Below are 17241 nucleotides of genomic sequence, written 5' to 3' on the forward strand. Positions count from 1 at the left end.
TGATTGCGCGTCTTGATGCATTTTTGCGCATTTTTAATGTCTATTTTTTTGGGAGAAGGGTCCTTTTCAGACAGGCAATCCAACCAGGTCTGTCAGTTATTCAGGAAGACCTGCAACAGGTTACTTGTCTGAAAGGACCCCCACACACCAAATAAAAGAATAAAAATGCATCAAAAGCGTGAAAAAATGCATCTGTAACACTGAAATTGTAGTGTGAACCAGTTCTAAGGGGAATCTGGAAGAAAACAAAAAACTGTGCGAGAAACCACAAATGCAACGATCCATTATATTCCCTCTGGGTTGCTAATAGTTCCAGATGTGTGCGATTTGTTGCATTTTTATGCATTTTTGATGTGTCAAAGGGCATTTTTTCATCTCTTTATCTTTTTTTTTTTTTTATATGGGGGGGTCCTTTCAGACAGGCGATCCAACCAGGTTTTTCAGGCAGACCTGCAACAGATTGCTGGAATAGGAATACATGGACCGTCTAATTGCGCGCTTTTACGCATTTTTACGTATTTTTTCACATTTTTCGTTTCTATTTTTTTTGGGGGGGGTGGGTCCTTTCAAATAAAAAGAATAAAAATGCATCAAAAGCGCGTAAAAATTCACCAAAAATGCAGATGCAAAAATGCATCTGTAAAGCTGAAATTGTGGTTTGCACCAGTTCTAAGGGGAATCTCGAAGCAAAAAAACCCCCCACAAATTCAACAATCCATTATATTTCCTCTGGGCTACTAATAATTCCAGATGTGTGAGGTCAGACACGTCTGATTGCGCGTTTTTGATGCATTTTTAATGTGTCAAAGGCGATCGTTTCGTCTTTTTATTTTTTATTTTTTTTTCAGGGGGGGGGGGGGGTCCTTTCAGACAGGTGATCCAACCAGGTCTGTCAGTTTTTCAGGCAGACATGCAACAGATTGCAGGAATAGGAATACATGGACCATCTGATTGCACGCTTTGATGCATTTTTACGCATTTTTTTGTCTCTATTATTATTATTTTACAGTATTTATATAGCGCCAACAGTTCACTCAGCGCTGTACATTACAATGGGAGACAATACATGAGACAATACAGTAACAATACAGTGGGAAACACGAGAGGTTCGAGGGTCCTGCTCCTTGGAGCTTATAATCTAGGAGGGAGGGGATAGTGGTACAGGAGGAAAAGCTGTGGGGGATGGAGTGGTAGGAAGAGCGGAGGAAGGCGGCAATTAGCAGAGGGTGGGGTAGACTTCCCTGAAGAGATGGGTTTTTAGGGTGCACCTAAAGGAGAGGAGAGTGGGTGATAGTCTGATGGATTGGGGTTGGGAGTTCCAGAGGATGGGTGATGCCCTGGAGAAGTCATGGAGGCGGGCATGGGAGGAGGAGACCATGGAACTAGAGAGAAGGAGGTCTTGTGAGGAGCGGAGTGTGCGTGCTGGGTGGTACTTGGATATTAGGTCAGTGATGTAGTTCGGGGCAGTATGGTGGACGGCTTTGTACGTCAGTGTTAGGATTTTGAATTTGATCTGTTGAGCAATCAGAAGCCAGTGGAGGGATTGGCAGAGGGGGGTGGCGGAGATGGAGCGGTTGGTAAGGTGGATGAGTCTGGCCGCCGTATTCAGGATCGACTGAAGCGGGGATAGCCAGCGGTGAGACAGGCCAGTGAGGAGGGAGTTGCAGTAGTCGAGTCGTGATATGATGAGGGAGTGGATGAGCTGTTTAGTGGTTTCTGGGGTTAGGAACGTGCGGATTTTGGCAATGTTGCGGAGGTGGAGTCTGCACGAGTTTGTTAGCGATTGGACTTGGGGCTGGAAGGATAGGTTGGAGTCTAGTATGACACCAATTACTCTGGCTTGCAGGGTGGGCTTGATGGTGGCATGGTTGGATGTGATGGAGAAGTCAGTGGGGGGTACGCGGGCTGGGGGGAAGACAAGGAGCTCGGTTTTGGAGAGATTCAGTTAAGCACTAGCCTACAGGGCACTTATACCCCCTTCCTGCCCAGGCCAATTTCCAGCTTTCAGCGCTGTCACACTTTGAATGACAATTGCGCGGTCATGCAACACTGTACCCATATGAACTTTTTATCATTTTTTGAGACAGAACTTTCTTTTGGTGGTATTTAATCACCTCTGGGATTTTTATTTTTTCTTAAACAAACCAAAAACCACTGAAAATTTTGAAAAAAAAAACGTTTTTTCTTAGTTTTTGTTATACAATTTTGTAAATAAGTGATTTTTCTTCTTCACTGATGTGCGCTAATGAGGCTGCAGTGATGGGCACTGATAGGCTGCACTGATGGACACTGATAGGTGGCACTGATGGGCACTGATGAGGAGGCACTGGTAGGTTGCACTAATGGGCATTGACAGGCATCACTGATGGGCACTGAAAGGCAGCACTGATACATGAAACTGATACATGGTACTGATAGGCAGCACTGACTGGCACTGATAGGCAGCACTGACTGGCACTGACAGGCGGGACTGATGCGCACTGATAGGCCACACTGACTGGCACTGATGTGGCACTGATTGGCAGCACTGATAGGTGGCACTGATTGGAATTGATAGGTGGCACTGACTGGCACTGATGGGTGACATTGAAAGGCAGCTCAGATGGGCACTGATATGTGGCATTGATGTGCACTGGTATGCACTGATATGTGGCACTGATGGGCACTGGCATGTGGCACTGATGAGCACTGACAGGTGGCACTTCTGGCGCCACACTGATCATCAGTGCCCTGATGATCAGTGTACATGTCCCCTCTGCGGAAAGCCGATTACCGGCTCTCCTCTCCTCTCGAGCTGTCAGCGTGACAGCTCGAGAGGAGAGAAATGCCGATAACCGACATTTCCGTGTTTACATGCGATCAGCTGTGATTGAACACAGGCGATCACATGACCGAGCCAACATCTTCGGCTCTTTCCGTGATCCGCTGTGTCCGAGGGACACAGCGCACAGGCAATCGCTGCGCTCCCTGAGCCGCGCATGCGCAGTGAGAATGGTAGGACGTCAAATGACGTCCTATCAGAACAAGAGAACCACCTTGCGCACGTCATTGTACTATAGGGTGGGTGGAAGGTTGTTAAGGAAGTGACATCCAATCTGATATGTCGTTCAGTAGGCTGGTGATTCAGGTGGAGAATGAAGGGGTGAGGTGGGGGGTTGAGAGATAGATTTGCGTGTCGTCGGCATATAGGTGGTAGTTGAAGCCGTGAGAGTGTATCCGTTGGCCAAGGGAGGAGGTGTAGATGGAGGGGGGGGGGGGTCCTTTCAAATAAAAATGCATCAAAAGCACGTAACAATGCAACAAAAATACGCATGCAAAAATGCATCTGTAACTCTGAAATTGTGCTGTGAACCAGCTCTAAGGGCAATCATGGAAGCAAAAAAAAAATCTGCGAGAAACCAAAAATGCAACAATCCATTATATTCCCTCTGGGCTACTAATAGTTCCAGACGTGTGAGGTCACAGGGTGTGAAGCTGAAATCAGGTGACTACAGCTTCTCTGCACACAACTGGTAGGTGTCCCAGGTGCCATGGCATAGCCTCTTCCATCTGAGGAATCTCTATGCAGCCTGTGCTGGGACGCTGTCCCTGGTGCTGAAACCTGCTCTCCCATCCACTCCCTGAATGCCAATGCCTTGCTGCTGGAGGATGAGCGAGGTTGGTGTCGCTGAGGGTTGAGTGTGGTCCCTCCAATGACTACAGCACATACCTCTGCCTCTCGCAGAGCCTCCCTTTTCTCAGACTCCTAAATGATTTAGCACCTCCTTTCTGTCCCTGCTGAAGCCAGCAACACAGCTGCCGCTTCTGCTATAGGGAATTCACTGGGAGCCTCACATTTGGGAACAAGATCTGCAACCCTCTTATAGACTTTGCTATTCAGGCATTGCAATCCTCCCCCCCCTTCCCCTCCACCCTTCCCTCCTCTCTCCAACTCCCCTCCATCCTTTAAGCTCTATGTAGCACCGTGGAGAGCTGGGGAAATGCAGTAGCATAGGATGCAGCCAGAGCCAAAGGCTGATGGAAGAGAGGGAAAGAGAGAAGGCACAAAAAAAAAAGAAAAAAGATTTGATGTTTCAGCAATGGAAAGCCCATTAACCCTGAACTGGGCAGGGGTGGCACCTGGGTGCTAAGGGACACCCCCCCCCCCTTTCCTCGCAAAGGCTGACTTGGTTAATCTGATGCAATGCTGGACGTACGAGTACATGGGAGATTCCTTGGATTTTCTGTCTGTTAAACACACTGTTGGAGGTGGCCATGCCATCTGCAGGAGCCCGTGCCATAGATTCTCCAATTTGCTAGCCAGGCATTGATCTACCACCCTCACCCAGACAAATGTTGGCCAAGCTGTTCTGATTGGGATGTCCTTTTGCTTGCATCCTCTCTCTCTCTTTTTTTTTTTTCTTTTTCGGTTCTCATTTTATTCTTCACTTACTGGATGAACTAAAGGTGGGAAAATCCTGATTCCTTTAATGCAACTAGATTGTCTTTTTTTTTTTTTTTTTTTTTTACTGGCTATTCCATGTGACTTACAAAACTGCATAGAATGATGGAAGAGCATACATTCCCATAGACAAGCCGGATCGATAGCTTATCAAATGGGTAAGTCGTGTATTCTTTCAGCAAATGACATTTGTATTATTCCTTTGGGGAGGCTGTTTTGCTGCCGTTACCATATTATATCAAAAACTAAGACACCAGTGGATTTGTCTGTTGCCCTCAATGGTTACAGTTAAGCAGCCAATCTTGGCTTCCCTTTTCCCCTTAGGTTTTTTTTTTTTTTTTTTCCAGGCTTGCAAAGTGTGTGTATGTGATTTATTTATTTATTATACATGTGCATGGAGGAAAAAAAAAATTTTTTTTTTATTCCCAGCAGCTGTTAAGCTCCGTCTGCTGTGACTCACCGTGTCCAGCGCGTCTGAACTAAAACACATCGTCTCGTTGGGATTGATATGGGAAATGGGGAATATTTAATACGCCAAATCCACACTTGTTTGCTAAATCCTATGATCTCTGCTGGTATCCATGTTATACATTATTCTAAATACTGTATCCGTTTCCTCCAATGGGCTTGGTTACCTAAAGATGAGTGTGTGTGCCATCTCCATGTACAATGTTACAGGCAATCCTTTATCCTTTTTTTTTTTTTTTTGGCAATTTTGCACCTGTGGGCTTGTTTAACACCATGCAAAGAACAATGGTTAGGAACAACGCAACTACTCAGAAATCAGTTCTCACCAGTCGGTCCAGTCCAAGCAGCTGCAAGTGGATCTGATGGAAGGCTTTGAGGCTTATTTAATGGGCAAGGAAGCAAAATGCTGTAACCTATTGTATCCAGTGAATGACCATCGTTCAATTTCTGCATATTGTTTTGCATATAATTCATCAATGAACCTTTTTTTTTTTTTACATTTTTCTTTTTTTTTTTGCATAATGGTATATCTGTGTCTTTCAAATCTGCCTACAGCTTAGCTTTAGCACCACGACACCGAGTACAAACAGCTCTTTAGTCATTTAAGTTAAACTGCCAGCAGTGTCGGCACCTGATTTCGACCAGGGGCGGACTGACAACTCATGGGGCCCCTGGGCAATAGGGGATCATGGGGCCCCTGTGTCCTTCCCCAAACTCAAAAAAGCCTATGAAAAAGGTATCAGGGGCATTTCATGGGGCCCCCTACTGACCCTGGGCCCTCGGGCAGTGCCCGAGTTTCCAAATGGTCAGTCCGTCCCTGTGGTAGTGTTAAATCTACTGATGGACTTGACCAAAAAATTAAAGGGTATTCCCATTTTTTAAGTCACATTTGGGAAAACCTCGCTATAAGTTTGTTATGTGGAATCACACAGCATATTTAAAAAAACAAAAGCAAACATTTTAGACAAGATAACCAGGAACAGGGGCGGACTGACAACTCCATGGGGCCCCCGGGCAATAGGGGATCATGGGGCCCCTGTGTCCTTCCCCAAACTCAAAAAAGCCTATGAAAAAGGTACCAGGGGCATCTAATGGGGCCCCCTACTGACCCCGGGCCCTCGGATTTCCAAATGGTCAGTCCGCCCCTGATTTCGACCTTCTGCCTTTCATAGTCCCTGTACAGCAGGGCTGGAGGGTGAGAGGAAGAAGCCCTACAAGGAGCTAATCAGTTCATGCACTGACAAAAGCATGCTGAGGTATGGGGAGAGCAGAATGATGGAAAGATGAGCTCATTGCTGTGCTGCTTTTCCTTTCATTGGCTGTTCACATGCTTGGGCGGGACCAATTAATTCATCAGAAGCATGCTGACAGAAGTAGAGAGCACAGGATTAAAGAGATGAGCTAATTACTATGATGGTCTCCTTTCATTGGCCAATAACAGGCTGAGGAAGATCTGGAATGACCAATCAATTCATCAGAAGCATGCTGACAGGAAGAGAGAGCAAACTGACAGGCTAATGAAAGAAGGAGCAGCACAGCGATGTGCTCATCTCTCTGTCACAGGCTGGGACAGGTCATGGATGACCAATCAATTCATCAGAAGCATGCTGACAGGAAGAGAGAGCAAACTAATGGAGAGATGAGCACATCGCTGTGCTGCTCCTTCTTTCATTAGCCTGTCACAGGCTGGGACAGGTCTTGGATGACCAATCAATTCATCAGAAGCATGCTGACAGGAGGAGAGAGCACAGTATTAAAGAGATGAGCTGATTACTATGATGGTCTCCTTTCATTGGCCAAATATAGGCTGGGAAAGATCTGGAATGACCAATCAATTCATCAGAAGCATGCTGACAGGAGGAGAGAGCACAGTATTAAAGAGATGAGCTGATTACTATGATGGTCTCCTTTCATTGGCCAATAATAGGCTGGGAAAGATCTGGAATGACCAATCAATTCATCAGAAGCATGCTGACAGGAAGAGAGAGCAAACTGACGGAGAGATGAGCTCATCGCTGTGCTGCTCCTTCTTTCACAGGCTGGGACAGGTCTTGGATGACCAATCAATTCATCAGAAGCATGCTGAAAGGAGGAGAGAGCACTGTGACAGAGAGATAAGCTCATCACAATGCTACTTCTTTCACTTGCCAGTCACAGGTTGGGGGCTTGTCCGGGATGACCTGGGTCGGTCATCAGACTGAGGGCATCTAGCGACTGAAAAAATGTCTGCAGGGGAAATCTCTGAATCACAGGTGAACATTGCAGGGAAATCTAGTTTTGTTATAATATCTGTTAAATGGCTATTCATTTTTTTATCTTGATATTTTTGACTGGGGTTCTGCTTAAGCCTTGTAGAAGGCCATTGTCTCTAGGATACTCGACCTTGTCATCTTGAATGTAGGTTCCCCTGCCTTATGGCTCACTAGACTTCATTTATTTTATCACCTTGTAGCATCAAATTTACCGCTGCTTGGCAATAGAGTTGTAAGTGAGACAAGGAGTTAATATCAAGCTACTCCATGATTAAAAATAGCTGGTATAGCTAGAATGATAGTTATAGGGTGCTTTGAGGGAATGGATGCAGGAGGGGTCTGCGAAAAAAAAAAAGGCTTCAGGTTGGGTGTTCAAGGAGTTAATTAAAAGACTCGAAAATTAATTAATGTGTTTCTTAAATGAGAAGCCTGCAGCGGCGTCTCCATCCCCTTTTGCTTTGTGTCTCCCCTTACCGCTCGGTACTTAGTGTAATAAGATGAAGGACAATATCACCCTCCACTCTTGCAGATCTGTCCTTTTGGCTGGAAGGCAAAATAACATAAAAAAAAAAAAAAAAGTCAAGCACTAATGTACTATTTCTAAACCTCCCCATCCTCTTGCCTTACAGTCCTATGCAACTGCCTATTAATTCCCCTTGCTTTGGTGTTTTATGGGTTTTCAGAGTACAGCAAGCCAGGCTTCGGTAGAGATACGGCTTTTAAGGAAATTACATGGCAGCCTCGTTGGTTCATATACCTAGGCTATTTAATTTAGCAAAAGAGCATTTCATTGTGTCAGTGCCCGATTAGCTCCGTACAGTCCTCTTGGGGCCGCAGTGCTTATATGTTGTTGCAAGGAGAAGGAGAATGCTCCTAATGTACAAACCACCGCACACTACAAACCATGTTTTTTTGCACCGGCCTGCTCTGTGCAGTACAAGCGTGATGATTATTCACCTAGGAAACTGCAACCGCTGCCTTTCCCTAAGCACATATTACATTAACAAGCTGATAGATGCTCTTTAAATAATGGTTTGCTCTGCTGCAGTCACGGTTTGTTGGTTGTATGTAAGTGTGTATGTGTCACACTACTGGCATCTTGCTTCGAGGACACTTAGGGGATTAGTGTTTACCCCTTACGCCTTGCAGCACTGGGGTCCTTGGTTGGAAACCCAACCAAGACACTATCTACGTGGAGTTTGCATGCTCTCCCTGTGCTTGCATGCTGGTAGGTTAATTGGCTCTTGTCTAAGTTGGCACTAGTATATGAGATAGGGACCTTAGATTGTAAGCTCTTGAGGGCAGGGACTGATGTGAATGTACAATAGGTCTAGTGCTGTGTACATTATAAATACCCAAGACACTATCTACGTGGAGTTTGCATGCTCTCCCTGTGCTTGCATGCTGGTAGGTTGGTTGGAAACCCAACCAAGACACTATCTACGTGGAGTTTGCATGCTCTCCCTGTGCCTGCATGCTGGTAGGTTAATTGGCTCTTGTCTAAGTTGGCACTAGTATTTGAGATAGGGACTTTAGATTGTAAGCTCTTGAGGGCAGGGACTGATGTGAATGTACAATAGGTCTAGTGCTGTGTACATTATAAATACCCAAGACACTATCTACGTGGAGTTTGCATGCTCTCCCTGTGCTTCCATGCTGGTAGGTTGGTTTGAAACCCAACCAAGATACTATCTATGTGGAGTTTGCATGCTCGCCCTGTGCTTGCATGCTGGTAGGTTTATTGGCTCTTGTCTAAGTTGGCACTAGTATATGAGATAGGGACCTTAGATTGTAAGCTCTTGAGGGCAGGGACTAATGTAACTGTACAATAGGTGTAGTACTGTGTAAATTGGAAACTCAACAAGGACACTTATCTGTATTGGATTTGCATGTTCTCCCTGTGCTTGCATGGGTTTTCCCCCACACTTCAAAGACATTCTGATGTCAATTAGCTCCTGTCTACATTGCTACTATTATGTGAGATACGGACCTTAGATTGTAAGCTCTTGAGGGCAGGGACTGATGTGAATGTACAATAGGTCTAGTGCTGTGTACATTATAAATACCCAAGACACTATCTACATGGAGTTTGCATGCTCTCCCTGTGCTTGCATGCTGGTAGGTTGGTTGGAAACCCAACCAAGATACTATCTATGTGGAGTTTGCATGCTCTCCCTGTGCTTGCATGCTGGTAGGTTAATTGGCTCTTGTCTAAGTTGGCACTAGTATATGAGATAGGGACTTTAGATTGTAAGCTCTTGAGGGCAGGGACTGATGTGAATGTACAATATGTCTAGTGCTGTGTACATTATAAATATGCAAGACACTATCTACGTGGAGTTTGCATGCTCTCCCTGTGCTTGCATGCTGGTAGGTTAATTGGCTCCTGTCTACATTGCTACTAGTATGTGAGATAGGGTCCTTAGACTGTAAGCTCTTGAGGGCAGGGACTGATGTAACTGTACAATAGGTGTAGTACTGTGTAAATTGGAAACTAAACAAGGACACTTATCTGTATTGGATTTGCATGTTCTCCCTGTACTTGCATGGGTTTTCCCCCACACTTCAAAGACATTCTGATGGCAATTAGCTCCTGTCTGTCCATTGCTACTAGTATGTGAGATAGGGACCTTAGATTGTAAGCTCTTGAGGGCAGGGACTGGTCTAGTTCTGTGTACATTATAAATACCCTAAGTAAATTGGTTGTCAGGATTGCCTGATGCTAATCTAAACCCTTTTCTTTGTGTACACTGCTGTCCTTGGTTGCGGTTGACAGTCATCCAGTGCCCAGGGAAGGATTCAGAATTGCTCTCCCTTCCCTCACTGTTAATACAAGCCATAAATTGGGTGTACCACCTTTCATCTGTTCTTGCCCATTTGCTTCTCCGTGCTGCGCCCAGGGCAACTGCCACTTCTGCCCACCCCTTGTCCCGGCCTTGCTTGGTTGGAAACCCAACTAGCACACTATCTGTATGGGGTTTGCTTGTTCTCCCTGTACTTATGTGAGTTTCCTCCGTCACATGCTAGTAGGTTAAATTGCTCCTGTCTAAATTAGCACTAGTATATGAAATAGGGACCTTAGATTGTAAGATCTTGAGGGCAGGGACAAATATGAATGTACAATAGGTCTAGTGCTATGTAAATTATAAATACCCAAAGAAAATGGGTTGTCTGATGCTAATGTAAACCCTTTATTTGTATGTACTGGGGTCCTTGGTTGCAGTTGACAGTCATCCAGTGCCCAGGGAAGGATTCAGAATTGCGCTTCCTTCACTCACTGTTAATACATGCCATAAATTGGGTGTACCACCTTGAATCTGTTCTTGCCCATTTGCTTCTCTGCTCTGTGCCCAGGTCAGCTGTCACTTCTGCCCACCCCTTGTCCCGGCCTTGCTTGGCCCAACTAGCACACTATCTGTATGGGGTTTGCTTGTTCTCTCTGTACTTATGTGAGTTTCCTCCATCACATGCAAGTAGGTTAAATTGCTCCTGTCTAAATTAGCCCTAGTATGTGAGATAGGGACCTTAGATTGTAAGATCTTGAGGGTAGGGACTGATGTGACTGTACAATAGGTGTAGTACTGTGTAAATTGGAAACTCTAACGGGACACTATCTGTATTGGGTTTGCTTGTTCTGCCTTTGCTTGTGTGGGTTTTCTCCATCACATGCTAGTAGGTTACTTTTCTCCTGTCTAAACTGGCACTGGTATGTGAGATCGGGACCTTAGACGATAGGGACCTTAGACTGTAAGCTCTTGAGGGCAGGGACTAATGTGACTGTACAATAGGTGTACTACTGTGTAAATTGGAAACTCAACAAGGACACTTATCTGTATTGGATTTGCATGTTCTCCCTGTGCTTGCATGGGTTTTGCCCCACACTTCAAAGACATTCTGATGTCAATTAGCTCCTGTCTACATTGCTACTAGTATGTGAGATAAGGACCTTAGATTGTAAGCTCCTTGAGGGCAGGGACTGATGTGAATGTACAATATGTAAAGAGCTCCATAAATTGTTGGCAGTAAATACCTACAATAAATAGCGTCAGGTTGCCTGCTGTTAATGTAAACCCTTGACTTGTGTGCTCTGGGGTCCATGCTTGGAAACCCAACCAGGACACTATTGGTATGGGGTTTGCATGCTCTCCATCTGCATGCATGGGTTTCCTTCCACACATGCTGGTAGGTTAATTGGCTTCTGTCTCTCCCTGTGCTTGCATGCTGGTAGGTTGGTTGGAAACCCAACCAAGACACTATCTACGTGGAGTTTACATGCTCTCCCTGTGCTTGCATGCTGGTAGGTTGGTTGGAAACCCAACCAAGATACTATCTACGTGGAGTTTGCATGCTCTCCCTGTGCCTGCATGCTGGTAGGTTAATTGGCTCTTGTCTAAGTTGGCACAAGTATGTGAGATAGGGACCACAGATTGTAAGTTCTTGAGGGCAGGGACTGATGTGAATGTATGATAGGTGTAGTGCTGTGTAAATTGTTGACGCTATAAAAATACCTTTAAAAAATGGAGTGTCAGGGTTATCTGATGACAATGTAAACCCTTGACTTGTGTACGTCGGGTTCCATGGTTGGAAACCCAACCAGGACACTGTCTTTATGAAATTTGTATTTTCTCCTTGTGCTTGCATGGGTTTCCTCCCGCACATGCTTGTAGGTTAATAAATTGTAAGATAGGGACCGTAAATTGTAAAATGTGAATGTACAATAGGTGTAGTGCTGTGTAAATGGTCAGCACTATATAAATCCCAAAAATAAATGGAGTGTCAGGGATATCTTATGCCAGTTTAAACCTTTAACTTGTGTGCACTGGGGTCTTTGGTTGGAAACCTATCAAGGATACTATCTGCATGGAGTTTGCATGCTCTCCCTGTGCTTGCATGGGTAGATTTGCTCTAGTTAGAGATTGGAAACTTAAATTGCAAACTCTTTGAGGGCAGGGACTGATGTGAATGTATAATATATGTAAATCACTATGTGAATGGTCATTGCTATATAAATATCAAAAATAAATGGAGTGTCAGGGTTTTCCAATGCCACTGTAAGCTGCTGTTTTGTGTGCTTGCCAATGTTGCAAATTTTTAAATCTGTCAAAGGCTGATTAGCTTTGGTAATCCACTTCAGATTGACTATCCATAGAAAATTCATTGGATGTAGGTTTGTCCTAGTAAACGCTCTTTGGAATAGCTTTTCTTTGCAGTGGGGAAGGACAAAATGTGTGTGTGATTGCCCTTTGAATTCAACAGGCTGATGTAATAAAAAAAAAAGTAATAGCAAAGTGAAGTAACGAGCAACGGCCAACCAGAACTTCTCAATCATTGTTCTGGTTGGTATAAAAAGAAAGGATGGGACCTCTGATTGGTTGGTTCACTTTGCACTTTGAACTGCTGTATTCAACATGGTCAATGGGTTCATTATTCAGCACCTAAAAAGTGGTGGATGTTGGTACAGAATATAACATAACCAACAGAACTGGAACCAACTAGAGGCACGTGTGTGTGTGTGTGATAGGGACCTTAGATTGTAAGCTCTTTGAGGCACGGACTGATATTTAAAGTGCTGTATAAATTGTTGGTGCCATATAACTACTTGTCATCAATTAGATGGAACACATTTTGTTAGGATAGATAGATAGATAGATAGATAGATAGATAGATAGATAGATAGATAGATAGATATGGGGTCAAAAGACAGACAGACACTCACTGTGTTATGTTGATATACAGATATGGGGAAGGAAAGAAGGAAGGAAAGGGAAGGAAGAAACGGGAAGGAAGGAATGAGAAGGAAAGAAGAAAAGAAAAGAAGGAAAGAAAGAAAGAAGGAAAAAAGGAACGAAGGGAAGGAAAGGAAAGGAATGGAAGAGAAGGGAGAAAGGAAGGAGGAAGGAAGGGAAGAAAGGAAGGAGGAAGGAAGGGAAGAAAGGAAGGGAAGGAAGAAGGGAGGGAGGGAAGAAAGGGAAGGAAGAAAGAAAAGGGAAGAAAAGAAGGAAGTAAGGTAGAAAGGAAGGAAGAAATAGAAAGGAAGGAAAGAAGGAAGGTACAGAAAGGAAAGAAAGAAGGAACGAAAAGGAAAGGAAAGGAACGGAAAGGAAAGGAAGAAATGAAACAAGGAAACAAGGAAAGAAGGGAAGGGAAGGAAAGGAAAGGAAAGGATGGAAAGGATGGAAAGGAAGGAAAGGAAGGAAGGGAAGGAAAGGGAAGGGAAGGGAAGGGAGGAAGGAAAGGAAGGAAGGAAGGAAGGAAGGAAGGAAGGAAGGAAGGAAGGAAGGGAGGGAGGGAAGGAAGGAAGGAAGGAAGGAAGGAAGGAAGGAAGGAAGGAAGGAAGGAAGGAAGGAAGGGAAGGAAGGAAGGAAGGAAGGAAGGAAGGAAGGAAAGAAAGAAAGAAAGAAAGAAAGAAAGAAAGAAAGAAAGAAAGAAAGAAAGAAAGAAAGAAAGAAAGAAAGAAAGAAAGAAAGAAAGAAAGAAAGAAAGAAAGAATTGAGAGAAGGATGGAGAAATAGATAGACATGGGGTAGAGAGAAAGAGACAGATAGATAGATAGATAGATAGATAGATAGATAGATAGATAGATAGATAGATAGATAGATAGATATGGGGTAGAGAGAGACAGACAGATAAAGGAAGGATAGATAAACAGATATGGGTTAGATAGAAGGAAAGATAGATAGATAGATAGACAGACAGACGGACGGACGGACGGACGGACAGACGGATGGATGGATGGGATGGATTTACACTGAAATGGAAGCAGTTAAATCCATCTCCATTCACAATAGATATGCACACCCCGTAAAGCACAGTGTCTGCTCCCCCGATCTCCGGCACACATAAGTGCAGCCACATTAGCATTGTCTCTCCCTGTCAGATTAAAGTATTGCTTCAAGACTGCAGACAGTGGGGAAAAATAGTCTCCTGCGCCACAGCCCACTGTGCCAGCCAGCAACATGGTACATTAGTGTGTTTAGAGGTGTGAGCGTAATTGCACATGCAGCAGAGATAATTGGCCAAGTGTACAAAATGTGATCATTTCGGGAAGCTAATAATTTCTAATTAGAGAAAATGCGGCTTCATTTTTTTCTTTTCATTTAAATCCCTGAAATTCCATCACATTTTTTTCTCTACATTGAATTCCTAAGTTGGCAGGCCGAGTCGAGTAATGCTTCTTACTGACATATAGCTATAGGGCCATCAGCTGCTCTGATATGTCCCAGGGGCTCACTTGTGTGTTGGAATTAAATATCCAGAGGTGAATGGGTTAAAGTAATAGAGCTGGATGGAAAACCTGAGGGAATCCCAGTCATTGTCTCTATAACATCTCTGTGTGGTTTGAAAAAAAAAAAACTTTTTATCATGATCACATAAAAAAAAAACAGTAATTGAAAATAATGTCCAATTTCAGCTTGCTCTATTGCCTATTAGTGTTTCATTGTCAGGTCCATACATGGCCTGTATCCTCCATGCAGAGTTTATTCTGTCTTATGTGGATATGGTGGGAGTGTTTGGAAGGTGCTTTATGTTGAGGTTTTTCCAGATTTTTAGATCTGTTAGGTCCATGGGGAAGGAATTTTTGCTGACATCACATGACCTTTGTTAAAGTGTATGATAAAAAATAAATATTTTTTAAATTTTCGATAGGCTAGGATGGATCTCCTCTTTAATGCAACAAGGACACAGACAGAAATAAAAATCTATAATTGAATCTGAAATTGAAATTCTACTCTCTAATGTTAGAGTTCAAATTAAGGTTTCATTGCAAACATTAACTGGGTACAAAAGCCTATGGGTTTCAGCACCCCACCCATTCCCCAAAATAACCCCCAAATTATATATATATATATATATATATATATATTTTATATACATATATACAGTATATATACACACACACACACACGATATTGCCAAGAGAATTGGGCCACCCCTCCAAATCATTGGATTCAAGTGTTCCAATCCCCTCCATGGCCACAGGTGTATAAAATCAAGCCCCTGGGCATGCAGATTGCTTCTACAAACATTTGTGAAAGAATGGGTCGCTCTCAGGAGCTCAGTGAATTCAAGCGTAATACCGTGATAGGTTGTCACCTGTGCAATAAGTCCATCCGTGACATTTCCTGGCTACTAAATATTCCACGCTCAACTGTTAGTGGGATTATAACAAAGTGGAAGCAACTGGGAACAACATCCAAGTGGTAGGCCACATAAAATGATAGAGCGGGGTCAGAGCATGCTGAAGCGCACAGTGCACAGAAGTTGCCAACTGTCTGTAGAGTCAATAGCTAAAGACCTCTAAACTTGGTGTGGCCTTCAGTTTAGCACAACAACAGTCCGTAGAGAGCTTCATGGAATGGGTTTCCATGGCCGGGATGCTGCATCCATGCCTTACATTAAAAAGTGCAATGCAAAGCTTCAGATGCAGTGGTGTAAAGCACGCCGCCAATGGACTATAGTGCAGTGGAGACGTGTTCTCTGGAGTGACCAATCACACTTCTCTGTCTGGTAATCCAATGGATGTGTCTGGGTTTGGTGGTTTCCAGGAGAACGGTACTTGCCTGACTGCATTGTGCCAAGTGTAAAATTTGGTGGAGGGGGGATTATGGTGTGGGGTTGTTTTTCAGGGGTTGGGCTTGGCCCCTTAGTTCCAGTGAGGGGAACTCTTCAGAAAACCAAGACATTTTGAACAATTTCATGCTCCCAACTTTTTGAGAACAGTTTTGGGATGGCCTCTTCCAGTTCCAACATGACTGCGCACCAGTGCACAAAGAAAGTTCCATAAAGACATGGATGAGCCTGTTTGAGGTGAAGGAACTTGACTGACCTGCACAGAGTCCTGACCTCAACCTGATAGAACACCTTTGGGATAAATTACAGGAGAGACTGTGAGCCAGGCCTTTTTGTCCGACATCAGTGCCTGACCTCACAAATGCACTTCTGGAAGAATGGTCAAACCTTCCCATAGACACCCTCCTAAACCTTGTGGACGGCCTTCCCAGAAGAGTTGAAGCTGTTATAGCTGCAAAGAGCGGGGCCAACTCAATATTGAACCCTATGGGCTAAGACTGGGATGGCATTAAAGTTTGTGTATATTGGCAATATAGTATATATATATATGTGTGTGTGTGTATGTTCTCTCACTTCCATCCTGTCCATCGGATAACATAATTAATTGGGTACACATTACAAGAGCCAAAGCGAAAAGTGAGCTGGGCCATAGGGGTTTGGTTTAAGCTCTTTTGCTGCAGATCTGTTTTTTTTTTGCATACGTTTAAAAATTATTTAAGGCCTAGAGATTAGTTAAAACTCCCAAACTGTATATATTGTCTGAAAGCAGAGACCCTGGAGAATAAAATCGTGGTAGTTTATTTTTTTTTTATATTACACAATATTAATTTTTCAAGCATACATTTTCAGTAACAAACATCTTAAGTTAATTATAGGGGACCCAAGAAAAAGATATTACTCAGTTTTTGGTAAAATATAAAAGATGAGGTTGTGTTGAGTAAATAGCTACCAAACATGTCAAAATTTGCGCACTCCAGTGAAATGAAAACGAAACTCAGTCCCTGAAAATTCTCCATAGATGACACTTTAAAAGCACCTACAGGTCATCAGTGTAAAGTTAACCGTGGATAATGGGCCCAGAGTTATTGTTCTTATCCTAGCCTGTGTGGCAATATGTAAGATATGTAGTGCAATCAGCCTTTTAATGCGTAGGAACCCTCGGCGCATGTGTTTACGTTCATGTGTCATTAAAGTCATTTATGCATTTGTTTAGCTAGCTATGACTTTTAGTACAGTCTATTTATAGTGTGACAACCAACATCTTTTGCAGAGAATACGGTGATAAATGCCAAATACGCTTCAAACGCATGCGGCAGAACGCATCCTTTGACACGGACCTTTCTGCTGAGGACTGCGACACCTCTATAGACAGCACAGTTACGCCACTGTTCCTTTCCCCATAAATATGTTTTAAATGTGCCACAAAGTATCTAGCAGACAGACACAAACCTCAGCACACTCATTAAAAAAAAATGAAACTCTACAATTACCATAGCCTACCCAGAGAAC

General features: G+C 43.7%; 1 protein-coding gene across 6 annotated transcripts in view; it reads left to right on the forward strand.

Moving 5' to 3' along the window:
* The first annotated feature begins 3612 nt into the window (after positions 1-3612).
* The window catches only part of LRRC4C (leucine rich repeat containing 4C), a 1157007-nt gene continuing 1143378 nt past the window's right edge, over positions 3613-17241 (forward strand). For 3 of the 6 annotated variants that reach the window (XM_089677329.1, XM_089677328.1, XM_089677331.1), the window contains exon 1: positions 3791-4599. The gene's annotated coding sequence lies outside the window, so the exon portion shown is untranslated. Of the gene's footprint in view, positions 4600-17241 lie in introns of all 6 variants that reach the window. The other 3 variants (XR_016312706.1, XR_016312707.1, XR_016312708.1) reach the window with 2 other exon arrangements.

The sequence above is a fragment of the Staurois parvus genome, unplaced genomic scaffold (genome assembly GCF_062004578.1).
Source record: "Staurois parvus isolate SC_StPar_1 unplaced genomic scaffold, SC_StPar_1.0 ptg000184l, whole genome shotgun sequence".
NCBI lineage: Eukaryota > Metazoa > Chordata > Amphibia > Anura > Ranidae > Staurois > Staurois parvus.